Source organism: Pyxicephalus adspersus, chromosome 12 (genome assembly GCF_032062135.1).
Source record: "Pyxicephalus adspersus chromosome 12, UCB_Pads_2.0, whole genome shotgun sequence".
Classification (NCBI taxonomy): domain Eukaryota; kingdom Metazoa; phylum Chordata; class Amphibia; order Anura; family Pyxicephalidae; genus Pyxicephalus; species Pyxicephalus adspersus.
The window spans coordinates 47,336,455-47,353,512 of NC_092869.1; the positions used below are offsets into that span (position 1 = coordinate 47,336,455).

At 37.3% G+C, this 17,058-nt stretch overlaps 1 long non-coding RNA gene across 1 annotated transcript; it reads left to right on the forward strand.

Moving 5' to 3' along the window:
- Positions 1–2,978: 2,978 nt before the first annotated feature.
- Positions 2,979–7,879, forward strand: LOC140342423 (uncharacterized). The gene is made up of 3 exons (XR_011923082.1): positions 2,979–3,192; positions 6,100–6,247; positions 6,695–7,879. It is a non-coding gene; the product is annotated as an uncharacterized lncRNA (long non-coding RNA).
- Positions 7,880–17,058: the final 9,179 nt, after the last annotated feature.

Genomic DNA, 17,058 nt, shown 5'->3' on the forward strand with positions numbered 1-17,058 from the left:
CAATTACAGATTTGCTGGATCACCTAGGTTCTCCATTGATGGTCCTCCATTTACAGACCTCCAGATAGGTTCTCCATTGAATATCTCCAGTCCAATAAATCAGGCCTCTACTGTCCTGGTTGGAACTCGATCCTAGGACCCAGTAAAAGTGTTAGGCACAAAACCATCCGGGCCACCCAGGCCTTTGGATTTTTTGAAGATAACAGGCAGCATTTCCATTGGTTGGAGATTGTTGGGAGAAGTACTCAAACATCATTCCTATCCAAGATTTTTTGTTTGCATGCACTGCATTGTTTCACATTTTGACATATTCAAATTTTAAAGTGCCCCCTCCAATGATGGCAAGTTTGCACTCCCTCTCTTTGCCAGTGTTTTCATCTTCTCTCTTGCCCAAATTTATGAAAGCTCTCCAAGGCTGGGGAGAATACACTTTCATCAGTGAAGCTGGGTGATCCAGCAAACCTGGAATGGATCTGGTCCAGGATTCAAAAGGTTTGCTAGTAAAAAGCAAATGATTTTTAAAAATCCATCCCATGTTTTCTGGATCACCCAGCTTCACCACTGAAAGTGTATTCTCTAGAGCCTTGGAGAGCTTTCATAAATCAGGCTGTCTGTCCCCTCCATATTTAGGAGTCCTTGGACCTTTTACCTGTCTAGGCTGTAAACTGCACATGCATGGCTGTCAGTGTAAAGTTACATAAAAAATACGTAACAGCCAGGAGAAGATATTTTTGGAACTAATGGACATACACAGTTCTCTCTACCTTAAACACCTACCTACTTGCAATGTATATGTATCTATAGTTGTACAGTTTACTACAGAAATCATTTGTAAAGATAAGCTGCTCAAAAACATATCAGTAATGAACATCCTCAGTAGGGATGAGCGAGTGAAATTATTAAATTCGGGACCAAATTTTTGGGACAGTCAAGGGGGCGGATCTATCAGCTCCTGATTGCTCTTGCAGCCCTTTACTAGTTGTATGTGTTCTTGAATAGAGTTTCTCTATCCAAGAACACAGGAGTGTGAGTCTCACGGCTGGCTGCTCATGTATGAATGCAGCATGGGAAAAATCCTATGATTTTTCCCACGGCCGCGTTCATGTATAAACGCAAGCCGTATGACTCACTCTGAGAGGAGAAGTATTGCGGCTGCATTTATGAAGGGAGCTGTGAGAATCCTCCTCTCAGTGAGAGATCCCCAGGCACTACAGGTCAGAATGACGGCTTGCCCTGACCTGTAGTGCCCGGGGATCGCTCACTGACAGGAGGATTCCCATGGCTGTATTTATGAATGCAGCCACAATAATCCTCCTATAGGGATTTCCTATGGCTTTGCAAAATTTCACCCAACTTCGAGGAAATTTTCGCTCATCCCTAATCCTGAGCTCATTCACAGCTCACATCATCTTTGTTATGGACGAGTTCTGTAGTTTTCTTCTTTAATGCAATTGTTTGTTTTGCCAGACTGGTGCACATCCACTATGCTTTACAAATCCAATTTGACTGCATGGACAGACTGGTGTAAACACATTTTACAGATGAAATAAAGTCCAAAAGTCACCTGTGCTCCAATAGATTTGCCACATCACTATCATTTATAGAAACAAAATCCTGTTTAACTTCCCTGGTGGTCTGGTATGGTTAGTTATTTTCCATGTCAAAGTGGTACATTGTTTTAAATTTCCTGCCAGGTCACGCCCCCCCAGTGCACCTCCCCGCACGCTCACACGTTTCATTGATTACGCCAGGAACACAAGGCCAGGGGACACAGATGCTGGGCTGGCATGGTCGGAAGATGCTGAAGGCTCATGGGGACCAGGTAAGCCCTTTACAATAACACCCCGAGTGTGGCTTGGGGTTACTGATTTTGGTACTGAAAATGAACCCTGAGCCATACTCAGGAATACAGCCAGGGAGGTAAGAGTATCCAAAATGGCCAAGTTGGCTTAGTTTTGCATCTTGAAGTTGTATATATTGGACATGCCACCTTTGGCTTCCTAGCCTTGAGGATCAGCAAACTTCTAATTCAGTGTTTCTCAAATTTTTTAACATGGGGGCCTCCTGAAATAACTTTCAGCTCTTCAGGGAACCCCGTCTATAATTACCACAGCTGGCCATTGGGAAGAATGTCACCCTTACAAATAGCCAAAAAGAACATTGGGGGTCACTTACACTGACCTGAGAGGTGCAAACTGCTGATTGCTCAAGGAACCCCCAGCAACCTCTGGAGGAACCCTGGTTGAGAAACATTGATTTAGATCCATTGATCTTGACCAGGCTATGACCTAACCATGCATATTGGCTGCTTCCAGCCCTAATGTACAATAACAAAGGAAAACATTTAATTAGGAGAACGAATGACCAATTAGTAACTTGTATAAGTAGTTGGAAGGTTTCTATTTTATGTTAAACCATACTGTAATATGTTATAATAAAACTTTTCTACATGAAGATAACAAATTGACAAGGTGTCAGTCAAGAAAGATAGCAAATGAGATACAGAGAAAGTCTAAGAAAGTGACAGTCTGTCCAAAATATAGACATTTATGACCTACAGCCTTGCCTAATACTCAGCTTGACTGTTAAGTGCGCCTTTTTTTTTGGTAAATGAAGGCGTATGTACATATTCTGTACTTTTATGACAGGTATCTAGTTATTTCAAGACAAAAAACGCTGAATCACTAAAAAATGCTAATAGCTCACAATTGTTCCTAGCCGCCTCCAAGGATATCTTTCAAGTGAAAATAGCTGCTGTAACAAGCCTCGAACAGCGAGCAAATGAACAACTGAATGAATAATTTATGGAAGCGATATTGAATGTCAAAAGCCTCCTGTATGGAGTCTCTTATTCTTGAAAATACTGATTTATGCTAATATAAAATTCAATCTACATTCCGACACAAGATTCACTATTAATCACAGCAGCACAAGAGCGTCTCGGGCTCTTCGCACTCAGAATCATTTGTTCTCCGAGAGGGAGAATATTATTATTGGGTTTGATTTTGTGTTAGTCCAGGCTGAAGAAAACAGATCTAAATTCTCTGAACGCAACTTCAAAGATACGTGGGTGCAAGAGGTAAAGAAGGAATTTCAAGGAGATATTTCTGGTGAGAAGAAGAACATGGGAGTTTGACAAGTTACTTGCTGGGATCATAGACGTATACAGATTTCTCCAGGAAAGGTAAAAAGGTAATGATCATGTTTAAAGTTCAGGATCTTAGTGCAAGCAATCAGACATGACCTTTGTTTGACCTGACTATAATATTATGAACTCTGATTTACCAAAACCATCACATTAAATAAGTAAACCTAGCAGGCTAATAATAGGAGACATTATATGGACAGTATGGTCCTCCAAAGGTCAAAATGACTACAATGAGAAGTGTTAGAAGTTAGAATAGTAGATAATTTGTTCTAGTTCCAGAAGCATGATGGTGGGATCCAATTTTCAGCACCTGATCCTGCCAGTCTACTCCAGGAAGACGCTACTGACTTACTGGGTGCTTGTTGTGGGTGAGGGGTTACCATACCAGGAGGTGTTTAAAGATGGAGATTCTACCAGACGTTCCAGGTGTGCAAGAAAGCATTTTTTCAAATCCCGGGCCATGGGTCTGGTAAGCAAATGTACTTTACTTTTACAGAATTAATTTTTTCCTGCAATCTGCAGTTCATTTTAAGGGATTTTGTTTTAAAATAGTGAGCAAAGCCTATTTTTAGGTTTTAGATGTTTTTTGAAGGGTGTGAACTTCCATTAGTTTTTATTAAAGGTTTGTCAAGGCTGTGGTCTGTGTCCCAATTGGCAAAAGTCACCACAGGTAAGGAAAAGTCCAAAAGTTTATAACTGCCACCAAAACAAAAGATTGTTGTTAGAATGTTTCCAATCGAAGCACCTCTTCTGGAGACAACTGTCTAAAAGCAGATTACCGTTCATTTTTGAAAATTACTTCTAATTTCCTTCTTCCTAGAACAGGATATGAAGGGTAATTCTCCAATGGTACCCAGTCAGCAAAAAATAATCTGGCTGGCATTTTTTTTTTCTTTAACCCCTATTCTAAAACTAAAAACAAAAGGTTTGGCTACACATCCATACTCTGTACTACTCCAAGAAGACGATGTAATTGTTATATCAATTATAATTGAACTGGCTCAAATCTAACACTGTATCATAGTAAGTCCAAGTATTTTTATTATCATTGGGACAACCTCTGTACACCCTGTTTATTGCAAGGGTTACTCTACCTTAGAATATTTTATATGCACCTAATGATACTGAGATTATGTATATGAAGTTACTGTGGACTGTCTGGGTAAATGATGATGCAAATACTGTATGTTTCAGAAATTAAATGTTTTTTATCTTTGCAAACTATGATGTCTAATTTAAACATTATTACAGCCCTAGGGTGTCTATATGTCCCCTAAGGAAGCCTAATTGGGCGAAACTCCTCAGGATAAGACCCCGTTCTTTGTTTCAAGAGGTATACGCAAGTCTGTAAAATCTATTACTTACCTATATAGTGTGAATAGAGCCCCTTATCATGTCAATTTGTAACATACGCTTATTATTGTTTTAAAGTCCTTTGTATTCAAAGAATAATAAAATCATACTGTTTTTATACATAATTACTATAAACTTATGGTGCCTTTGTAGAAGCCTATCTTTTTTCTTCGTTCTTCTTGATGTAGTACAATTTTGGACACTAAAGGCTTTGGCACCCAGACCAATTGATTGGGATATTACATCTCTAATGAATGATTGATGCTCGGCTAGCTACAGACTTTCACTTGTTTATACATCTATACATACATTCACACTAATAAAGAAAAGTGTATAAGCCCCACTGTTCTCAAAAGGTAGAAAATCCTTATACCACAACTTCACACATACCTTAGCAAGATGTTGTTTGCTGCCTCCTGATACACCCATAGCCCCATGGCCACACCTGCACAATAAATGGTCCCAAAATTTATTAGCCATTGCCCAAGTCTAGAGGTTCCCAGTGGAGAGTCATAGTAAACTTTGTCACTGCTTACTTTAGAAGATAAACCCAGCTGTGCTTGTTCACTCTAGCTGGAACGTCATATAACTCAGTTTTAGGTACAAGGCAGAGGATTGAGTCATTTCTTTAACTCAGTCAGCTATATGTGCTGTAAATAGACACTGAGAGGAAATTAAAATATATTTTTGGTCAAAGTCCAACTTTAGGTAATTTTTTCCCTGTTTAATTTTGGTGAGAACTTTTGTTATATGTAGGAAAGCATTTAGGAAGAGCTTGAAAATGGGACAGGAAGGCACACATGACCATTGATGACCACACATGACCATTGATGACCACACATGACCATTGATGACCACACATGACCATTGATGACCACACATGACCATTGATGACCACACATGATCATGACCAAAAATTCACATCCTTGCTCATATTTAGTGCTGGTGTATGGATCAAAACTGACCCCATCAGTCATAGGGCCCGAAACAAATAAAGCTAAACATCTCCAAAGCTCAGTGATCAGATTCAGCACAGCACCATATGCTATAAATATGAATGACAAGTATAGCATAGCTCAGCCAATTCTGTTGGCAGACTGTAACAGCTGTCATAGTCAAATGGCCAGATATGCCCAAACTTTTATAAAAAATCAAGGTAGCCTTCCATACACAATTTTAATACCAGACCCTTCAATAGGCTTAGAACTTTTTTGGATAAAATATGGAACAGCAAGCTCCCTCTTCTATCTATGAAAGGTGCTCTGAAATCTAATGTTCTCAAAAAGGAAGGTGGCAGAAAGTGTATAGCTCCTTCTGCTCTTGCAAAAACCAGCTCCCCACCTGCCCCAATGGTGGCAAAGGCCAAAGTTGGAGGAACGATCCCCTCACAATGTTGACCCTGTGTTGTGGGGGTCTGCAGATGAGGGGCTAATTTAGAACCTGGAACCCTTTATTTAAGAAGGGGGCCCCCAGATATTCATCCCTTCACACTGGCGCATAGTACCTCTTATCCATTCTCAGGGTTACAAAATTCTAGAAAGAAACACAACACATGTTTAGAAACAAAAATTGTATTCATCGTTTTTTTCACTTTGCAGAACTCTGCGATGTATAAAGTGCCCAGCAATGATCAATCAACCCATCCATAGGAAGTCTGATGTCCTCTGATGATCTATCCATCTAATGACAACCCTTCTCCAGGACGCTGCAGCCCCCATTCTGACAACACCTTGTGTGATCCTGCCGGTAAGATTTCTTGTTCCATGGATAGTTTTTCTCAGTTGATTGGCTAAACAAGTTTAAATATTGATAATTGATTTATAGTTTAATTAATAATATTGCAGCACAGTGGCTCAGGGGTTAGCACTCCAGCCTTTGCAGCACTAGGTTCTAGGTTCAAATCCCAGCCAGGACACTATCTGCATGGAGTTTGCAGGTTGTCAGTGTGGGTTTCCTCCCACACCCCAAAAACATGCAGTTAAGTTAATTGCCTTCCCCCTAAAATGACCTTAAACTATATTAATGACATATGACTATGGTAGGGACAATAGATTGTGAGCTCCTTTGAGGGACAGTTAGTTACACGACTATGGACTTTGTACAGCACTGTGTAATATGATGGCACTATATAAATACTGTGTAATAATAATAATAATTGATTACAGACTTTACACTGTCCTATTTCCTTTCTAGGAAGGTCCCAAGCCTATTGAAGGGTCTGGTTATCAATATCATTGGATGTGGAAGTCCCAGTCCACTGGCATAACTGGCTGAGTGTATAACTGGCTCTATGTAGTGGTTGAATTTGCCTCTGTCATTTACTTCAATGGGATTCAATCCAAGTGCTGGGATCAATTTAGCAAACCGAACATAGGCAAATTCGACCATCGCTACTCACATTGTTAAAAAAAAAGTGTTTTGACTCTATCTTCTTTGTTCTTCAATAAAATTGAAGAGAAATCTCCACATTGGGACACAGATGCAAAAAAAAAGGAAAAATGGCCAGAGCATTAGCCCCTCTCCATTCCAGCCACAATTAGGTAAGTTCTGAATACAAGCTTTAAGGCTACACACAGAAATGTAGTAAAAGACTTATCAAGAGAAGGGATAAGTTCCCGGTGACACCTGCCTGTTGCAATAGGTAGATTTATAAGTTACTTTTGCAAAATTTTCTATTTACCCAACAAGGAAAAAAACTTTTTTTATCAAAGAAAGAAAAGTAAAACATTCAACATTAAGTTTTTTGTGTTTCAGCATTGCAGTCAGTGGGAAGCTGATAACACGCAGGATCTGTTTTATTCACACTCCTTAGAATCCTTTAATTCTAATTCAGTGCATTTACCAACAAAACAGCAACAAGTAAATGAGACAAATGCAGAATAAAGGCTGAACAAAAACTTCCTGAGAATCATTTAGGCAAAGGATAAAACCTGATTAAAGACAGATAGAACATAATAGAAAATGGAACAATTGTGGAAAAAGCTATGATCATCACTCATACTGAGGATCCAAAAAAAGATAGAAGATTGGACGATTGGACTGTAAGATTAAAAGTAAAGTATTCTCTCTACTTTTGTCAGAAAATGAAAAATCTTCTTTTTATATACCATGTGATCATTAAAAGTGCCGAATGGAGCCATAGTATATATACAATATACATGGGAGGAATACGTATTCATCACTGGAGTCTGTAGGCTGACAACTTTTGGTGCCTTCGGTAACTCCCTCACTTCATCTCACTGAATCTACAGTATTTGTTTTCCTAATCCTAACTTGGGATCAATGCTTGCTTGTTTATTTTTTATGTTATGTATTGTTTTTTTTTCAGGGTCAGTTAATAAAATTGATATATATATATACAATAAATATTAGAATAAAGCCAAATTCTTGTGTATAGTCTGCAGTTATGTTTATGTATTATTGTCTAAAAGGTTCAAATACACAAAAAAATATAGGTAGATGATTAATGTTTGATGATGGTGTATCATCAGTCATCATGTTTTAAATAAACACAAAAAAAATAAAAAAAATAAAATAAGACTTCATTTTAGAAGATTGTTTTAAATTTGTTTATTGTATCCTCCATATGTGTTCCAACCACATAGCTATTGAGTAAAGGTATGAGAATGGAATGAAAAATAGATAGAATGTAAAAAATAGATAGATAGAGGGATAGATAGATAGATAGATAGATAGATAGATAGATAGATAGATAGATAGAGGGATAGATAGATAGATAGATAGGATAGATGGATAGATAGATGGATAGATAGATAGATAGATAGATAGATAGATAGATAGATAGATAGATAGATAGATAGATAGAGATAGAGAGAAAGGGATAGATAGATCTATACATATTAAAATTACACTCAAACCATCTGATAAAGGCTGAAACATTGTAATTATAGATAATGAACAATATAGACACATGTGCCTTAAAATATTAAGGATATCGGAACGGTACAAAAAAATTGATCATGAACAAATTCAATAATATTATCAAGAGTATTACATATTATTCACTACAGCGAAAAACAAAGATAATAAAATCCTAAATTTTATTTCTTACCAAAAATTCATAAGATCCAGGTCTCCCGATTGTGTCGGGAATTGGAAGTATTGCCTCCCAGGCCAGTCTTTTGATCGACGACTATTTATGACTATTCGCAATAAGCTTGCCATCCTACTTAAAGGATACTCCCAACCCCTTCACAGTTCTAGAAGGAATTACTGCCGTTTGGTAGCTCTAGAAGGTCTGCCGTTTGGTAGCTCTAGTCGAGCATACCCCATGATAGGGGGATCACAGTAATAAAAGAATTTTTGAGTGAAACAAGTCAAAATGTTGTAAAACAAAATGAGTTTTTTCTAGCTCTCCTGGAATATAAACTTACCCGCAATGCATTTACCTTTGGTGTGAATACCTACCTCCAGGTACAGGGGGTACACAGATAAAAAAGAATATTAGGCAGCATATATAGTTCATATCAGCAAACCTTTTGATAACAATTGCTTGGATATTTTGCTTCTTTTTGCTTATCATGCTGTTCTAATTCTTGCAAGTTGCTGCTGATTGATGATTGCTATTATGTCCGAGGAAATCTTGCATTGCAGCATTGTGTTATTGTTCAGTTCCTTTCTCCGTTACACAATGGAATTTTAGAGTGGTTTAATAACGGTCATTAGATTGAGCTCATGGGGACTTGTTTACCTCCATCAATAATAATGCTGTGCCCAAAGGCAGCTGCAATAATGATTGTTGTGAGTCAATGCATTCTGGTGATCTGATTTTTTTTTTACATCCAACACATTTGAAATAAAATTAACCGCATGATTAATGTTCAACATGGAATACTTAGATCCAAGATATATTCCCTCCATGTTCCTGGAGTGCACAGTTTAAGGTAAAACCCTAAAAGGGAAATAAATTGGAGAACCTACAAATAGTTATACTGATATGTCAAAAGGACAATGACTTCCATTACATGCAAATGCTGGGATCTGATCCTGTGAATTCTTTTTTGCCTGGCTCCCCCACTGGATCATCTAAGCAACTCTTTGCCCCTGGGGACCACATAAAGAACCCCCTTTTCTTTGCAATCTGGGTTATTGGAGCTTTAAATATGGAGTCCACCTAGAATGTTCCGTATAAATTAGCATATATATAATATATTAAATATTTCTAAAACTGCTGCCCATGTACCCCAATAAAAAAAAACAGTTGTGGCGTGTCCTGTCCCATAGAGCAGTAAAGTGACATTAAATACTTTTTTTAAGGGGTCATTCATTGCAAAAGGCACGGGCAAAGTTCTGCTAAAAAATACCCTTACCTACCTGATCACATTTCTTTTGCACTCACCTATCGCTGTTTCAGCACAGGCGCCGCCATTTTCTTTCTTCCTCTGGATTGGAGCTTTGGTCCTAACTTCTGTGCAGAAAAAGAAATATCAGTACCAATCCACTTAATATGGTCCAGGGTAAAATTGAATTACCTTTCGACAGGGAAAACCAACGTGTTCTGGGCCTCTTCAGGGAAACAAAATATATAACAGTAACAGACTACAACAAACTACAAATAAATAAAACAAAAAGCAACAGAAATGTAATAATACAAAATATATACATAATAAATAAAAAATGTTTTTAACATTTCAATTGATACTACTACATAATACTTTACAAAAGATTGAACAACTACTGGTCCTGGGATTATTTACAAATAAATATAAAGATAAAAAAAAAATAAATGTAGGTTTAACCTGTTAGAAGGCACAGAACTGACTTTGATAAATAAATATGGTATTTTTTAATAGAAAATATGATGCCTTATTGATGATTGCATCTCTTTATAATAATGCATCACACCTAATAATTTGTGAAAATTTAATTGATTGGATTGCAGAAACTGATGAATAGAATGCATTGGATTGTTGTATTGTAAAATTAAAAAAGCTGTAATTGTAATTACTTTTATTTTTTAGTTTGAGTAACAAAATGGTTCAATCATTTCATTTGCTGCTAATAGGATTCGCCAGACAGACTTTTAATAAATTAGTAATTAAGATAAAAGAATAAAATCAATCAGTGAAATGATTGAACCATTTTATTACACAAGGTAAAAATAAAGTTAATTAGAATTACAGATATTCAGATAATACAATCCAATGCATTGTTACTTAGTGATTGATCAGTTCTTGCAATCCAATTCAGGCAATTTTCATGAATTGATAGATTTGATGCATAGTTGTAAATAGATGGAATAATTACTATCATTCTTTCTAATATTACATTTCTTTATACATGTATTTATCAAATTAGTTATGTGCCTTCTATGAGCACTATTTATGAAACAAATTTCTCAAACATTCCCTGGTGGTAATCAATCACTACCGCTGAAACACATGGAGCTGGAAGATTCACACCAGGGAATGTCAGATTCAATGTTTTATAAATAGAGCCCTATGGGTGTTGTTTAGGTAATAATTAGAATAAAATGTGTTATGACCTTAATTTTGTATAATACAAAAGTATCTCCCATTATTGCTATTAGTGTTAATGTTTAGTCATATTGTGGTATACATTATTCTTGTATAACATGTAAAGAGAATGTTTTATATGGATTATGTAAAGCCCTCTGGCATGGATTTCACACTATATTAAGTTAATGATAACACAACTCAATAAAAGGATTTTTCGGTATATTTATTGTATTTCAAGTCTGAAATGACATCAGTTTCATTGAATTGGCTCTAGTTCTTGTGATACAGGAATCGGAATAGATGATTTTACCCACAACAAATGTTAACACAGCATATTATCAATCTTTATTTACACCGATGTGTTACATTATTTTTGATAAATGTAGCATTATTTTCATGAAACTTTCATTTGCCTTCTTTTTATTCATACATTTTCTTTTTTACAGAAATATGAGTTCTATAAGTTGTATAAATGACCCAAATGTATTTTGCTACATTTGTGGTGAGAAGAAACATTACAGAATTTGTGAAACAAGCGTATCTTGTATATTTTGATAATAAACTGGAGAACCAAGATAAGTATTGGGCTCCCCATATGTTATGCAGAGCTTGTGTAGAGTGTCTACGTCAGTGGAAAAATGGAAAACTGAAAAGTGTGAAATTTGCTGTACCTATGGTATGGGGAGAGCCCAGAAATCATCATAATGATTGTTATTTCTGTGCAATGAATGTAAAAGGTTTCAATCATTACAAGAAACACAAGTGGGAGTACGGTGATATGGAATCAGCAAGACGACCTGTGCGGCATGGTGCTGATGTTCCCATAGCAGTGTTCAGTCCCTGATATTCCTGTATCCGACATGGAGGATATACAGGGAGTGTAATCCAGGAGTTAGCAGTGAATATGAAGTGAATATGTTTCATCAAACCAGCAGTTCTCCCAAGAAGAGCTCAATGATTTCATACATGACCTAAGTCTGTCACAACAATCATCTGAACTTTTATCATCCGGGCTAAAAGAAAAGAACTGAGAGCGGAAGCTAAAATAACTGTTTATAGGACAAGAGAGGAGGCACTCCGACCATATTTCAGTGAAGATGGAGACTTTGTGTTGTAACATCCCTGGACTACTAGCCCATATGGGAGGACCAGAATACCGAGCAGAAGACTGACCGGTTTTCATAGACAGTTCCACTCAAAGTTTGAAATCTGTTTTACTTCATAATGGTAACTGCTATGCATCAATTCCTATTGTCACTCAACAAAACTTGAATAAGAATATGAAAATATCAAAATGGTTACAAAAGCTTACAAAAGCTTTGCTACATGAACACCAATGGTCCATATGTGTTGATATAAAAATGGTGAACTTCCTACTTGGACACAAAGTGAATACACAAAGTCCCCATGTTTCATCTGCTTGTGGGATAGAAGAGCAAAGCAGGATCACTGGAAGAAAGTGACATGGCCTCCAAGGGAAAACATGAAAACTATCTCCATATGCAAACATTTCCAGAAAACCTTGGTGATATCAGTGAGGAACAAGGGGAGAGGATCCATCAAGATATAAAGGTGATGGAAGAAAGGTATCAGATGGGAGAGACACATGATGGCAGAATACTGCTGGAGCCGTCCTGATCATCAGCATAAAGGAAATCATACAAACTGAGCTTATCAATGACTTCTTTGTGATTAGTTCTGTAAATATACAGAATATAGAATATATTTACATTAAGTCTTTCAAAAATTTAATTTTGTATACGTAGGCATATCTAGTTTAATTTTGCCTAATTTCCATGTTTCATTAGTTTTCTTTGAGGTTATTATTGAGGTCATTATTTCAAAAACTAGAGCCAATCTAGCAAAGCCAATACCATATGTGGAATCTGTGCATCAAACAAAAGCTAAAATGACTTCAATCTGTTTGGCAAGAAAATGTTTGTTGACCAGTGTTATTGATTGCTAATGATAATGCACACTGCTTCAACATCAACCAGTTATGGCTGTGCTAAGAATATCACTTCTGTTGTATAAGTATTGTTCTTTAAAGTGATTGATTTAAATATGTGCAGATCAATATAAGCAAAGGGATAATAGGTTGTTGGTGAAGAAAGTAGCATACATTATTATTTCTGTGATTGTATACCATGTATATATATTTATGTGCATTTATGAAACAATGAGCCTGATTTATTAAAGCTCTCCAAGGCTAAAGAGGATACACTGTGTGATCTAGCAAACCTGGTTTGCTGGATCACCCAGCTTTACTGATGAAAGTGTTTTCTCTCTAGCATTGGAGAGCTTTAATAAATCAGGCCCAATGCATCTTTTGTTTTGTGCTCAGCAACATGTTTCATAAATTTACAGTGTTTCCCAATTAGGGTTCCTCCATAGGTTGCCGCACCCTAGGCAAACTAGACTTAGGCTGGTAATTAGACAATGATTACATTGGTTTCTGTTATGTATTTCTGTGGCCCTGAAGAAGAGAAAAATTTTACACCCCCTGAAGTTTGTTGGCTTTTCACAGCCAGAGTTATTATTGACCGTTAAAAATGGAAAAGGATTACTAATCCTGATTATGTTTTATTGGTTGGGTGAAAGTTTAGAAAAGTGTTTATCAACCCGGGATCCTTCAGAGGTTGCTGGGGGTTCCTGGGCAGTTTGCACCTCTCAGGTCAGTATAAGTGACACCAATGGTGTTTTTGGCTATCTGTAAGGGTGACATTCTTCCCACTGGCCAGCAATGTAAGAGGAATCCTTCCTACTGACCACCATACTGATGTACTGTGATCTGTGAATAGAGTAATTATAACAGGACTTCCTTGAAAACTTTAAAGGTATTTTAATAGTTTCTTCATGGTAAAAAGGTTAAGAAATGCTGGTCTAAAGGACTGGGTATTCCTGTAGAGGCTTCTTTGGAATGTAGGCCACCTTGGGTAATGTACACATTTATGTTGAGCTTTTATAATATAACATAAAAAAAACTAAATATCTAATTGTCAAAGTGGTCGGGGCTGTCAGGCTGGGGAGGAAGGGGCTAAAGGATGCTGGACATCTTCCAGCTAGGAAATAAGGTTGGCTAACTTCTGCTGCAGCTTCTAATGTACATTAGTAGCTCACAGCATGCATAATTTCACAAATTCAGCTTTGAGACATGAAGATAAAACAGTTGTTTGACATCTCTGGAGGTAGTTTTCAAAGTGCAATAAATTTGTTTTTCAAGCTAGATACATGCCTATTGACTGATGATTTCACTGTCAGCTAAGGTCACCGATTTTAAAGGAGATGAGAATTGTGCTAAGCATTCCATGGGCATCATTTGACAAATTAATTGTTTCGCTAACCATAGAAACCCTTCATGTTTGCTTTGTCAGGTTTGCATTCTCTGCTTGAAAGGTGGTGAAAACATAACACACTGAAGAGTCAGATTATTGAATGCAATTGAAAAGTATACTTGGATGGATGCCTGTCCCCACCAAGGACAATGTTCAATATTCCAAGTATTCAATTCAAAGTAAACTGAGGTTCAATGTGTACTTCACTGGAAACTTAACATCTTATACTAGAAAATGTCTGTTATTTCTGGTATTAGGTCCCTCATGTGCCAATCTCTGATATAGGTTCCTTTTCTTACCAGGGGCTGGCTGGGTCCCGCTAATGTCTAGGATTTGCGAAACAAACTCCAACCAATGTCAGTGCACTTACTGGCTACTTTCACTGGGCAGAGGAATGGCAGATGTGCCAATATTAAACACTAGGTATGACTCCAATATAAGCCCAATTTGTAACCCTTGGCATACAAGGTCAGCTTCATTTGAGAGATCTGTGAGGGCAGCTGGTGCCTATTTCACTCACCAAGATCATTTCATTGTCAATGCAAGAGGTGGTAAGAATATCCATTTTCTCGAAGGCATCAAGGGGTGGGATTGTCTTGACACTACCAGCCAATGAAAATGTTTATTCGGTGATGTGAGGGATTTATTGTATTAAATAATAGTAATAATTCGGTTAGCTCAGACAGAGCCAGTGCTTGCTTACAGAACTGAACCAAATCATGGATGTTGGGCTTAATATCCAATGACTGCAACACTCATTGGAAAGCAGTTAGATTAATAGCTCTGGAGGTCTACAAGTGCTCATGGGATAGCCTCCTCGAATGTAGACCAGGTACAGTAGACACTTGTGACTCAATGGAAGATTTGGGGTAAACCTTGAATGTTGACCTTTCTCAGCATATTACCCCAGTGGGTCACCACATCACGTCTTCCTGTGCAGAGGCTGGGGTGATATAAGTATATTTTCTAACTTTTGTACTTTTTACTGCCATAATATGACATCTGATACCAGAGACAGGGGACCTTATGTATTGAGCAGATCTTACATTTCAATGTGATTTCATAGAGGATATGTTCAAAAGTACAATTTTCTATTTGTCCCTTCAAAGTGTATAAAAAACCTACCTAGGATATCTGGATATATGCATTGCCCCTCCAATCCATAATAGTGATGTAATCTCTGTGTACATAAAGAATCTCAGAGACAGGACAGCTAGGGAAGGGTAGTCAATGGCTATGATGTCGGAAGCCCTTCCTTGCCAAGCAGGATTCCCACCCATGACTACTATCAGCTCCACCTCCTTTCCACCTCCAAGCTTCCTTTTATCATTTAAAAAGAGACCTTTTGCAACTTTTTGGATCTTTTTGGATCATTTCTTTCTACCAAATGTGTGCCACTAGAGTGGTAAATCAATAACTCCGGAGGATTCGGGGAATTACTTTATGGCATTGTCATGTGTAACCAACCCCTTAGTACCATAGGAAACCAAAAGGCAATAAACCTAGGTGAAGGTTCTATAGGGGTATAAATAGGAGCATTTTTTATGTGATCTTATACAAATGTCTTCAATCAAACAATGTGTAAAGACAATAAAAGTAAACAGTAAAGACCTTATTACATAAGTCTGTTGCTGACAAGTAAGTATATAACTATGATAAGCATATACCTATTTTGTTTATGACAAGTGCATCAAGTACACTGCATACAAAATATATAATAATATAAATAAATAACCGAAATGAGATGTGTTTGATTTTTTTTAGCGGATTAAGAAATTGATCTTCTTAAACCAACGCGTTTCGTCTAAATACTTCATCAGGGGATAAAGGATGTGTAAAGCCAATTTATGCCAAGTATGTAGAAAGGCAACGTCTAGATAAGGGAAAGGTGTATTTTTATATATCGTGTCTAGATAATAGCATATCATGGCATGAGACTTCAGTTGTGTGTGGCATTGTTTCCAGAGGGTGCAAGGGGGGGAGCATGTGAAATTGTTTCCACTGTTTTAGGCTGGTTAGTTCAGAGGGGCAGTGAGGTTGTGGAGCTTCCTCGTGCTCATCTCTGTGCCAATACTCGGGGCACTGCATGTTACTCATCTTCAACTTATACAAATCATGCACTCCATTGGTATCTGTGACACTGCTCTCTCTTGGTTTGCTTCTTATCTGTCTGACCGCTCCTTTCAAGTTTCTTTCAATGGTAATTCCTCCTCGCCCACTCTCCTCCCTGTTGATAGATAGATAGATAGATAGATAGATAGATAGATAGATAGATAGATAGATAGATAGATAGATAGATAGATAGATTAAGGAACAGTTACTCAGCCCCAAGAAGTAATATCCTAGGTCCAGTGGATTTGGTTCAAGACAAAAGGAACAAAAATGTGAACTGGGCTCTTTGTTGTAGAAAACACATGCAATGTGCAATATAAAAATCATACCTAAGAGAAGAGAAAAGAAATGAAAAGGAATAAAAAAAACAAAAACTGTGTAATAAGAATATTTAAAAAAAAAAAAAAAATTGCCATAGTAAATCATGAGCACCCCCAGTCCCCTGTGCATGTCATTACGTGTAGTTAGGTGAAAAAGTTTAATTAATGTCCTTGCGGGGTGAAAATACCCTGACACCAGTAGCAGCCCATCTCCTGTAATGTAAATATATATTCAGCCGCTGACATTTCCCTCTTTCACATTTATAGCATAAGCACAGGTAGTAAAATTGACATACAATGCCATCCAGTGA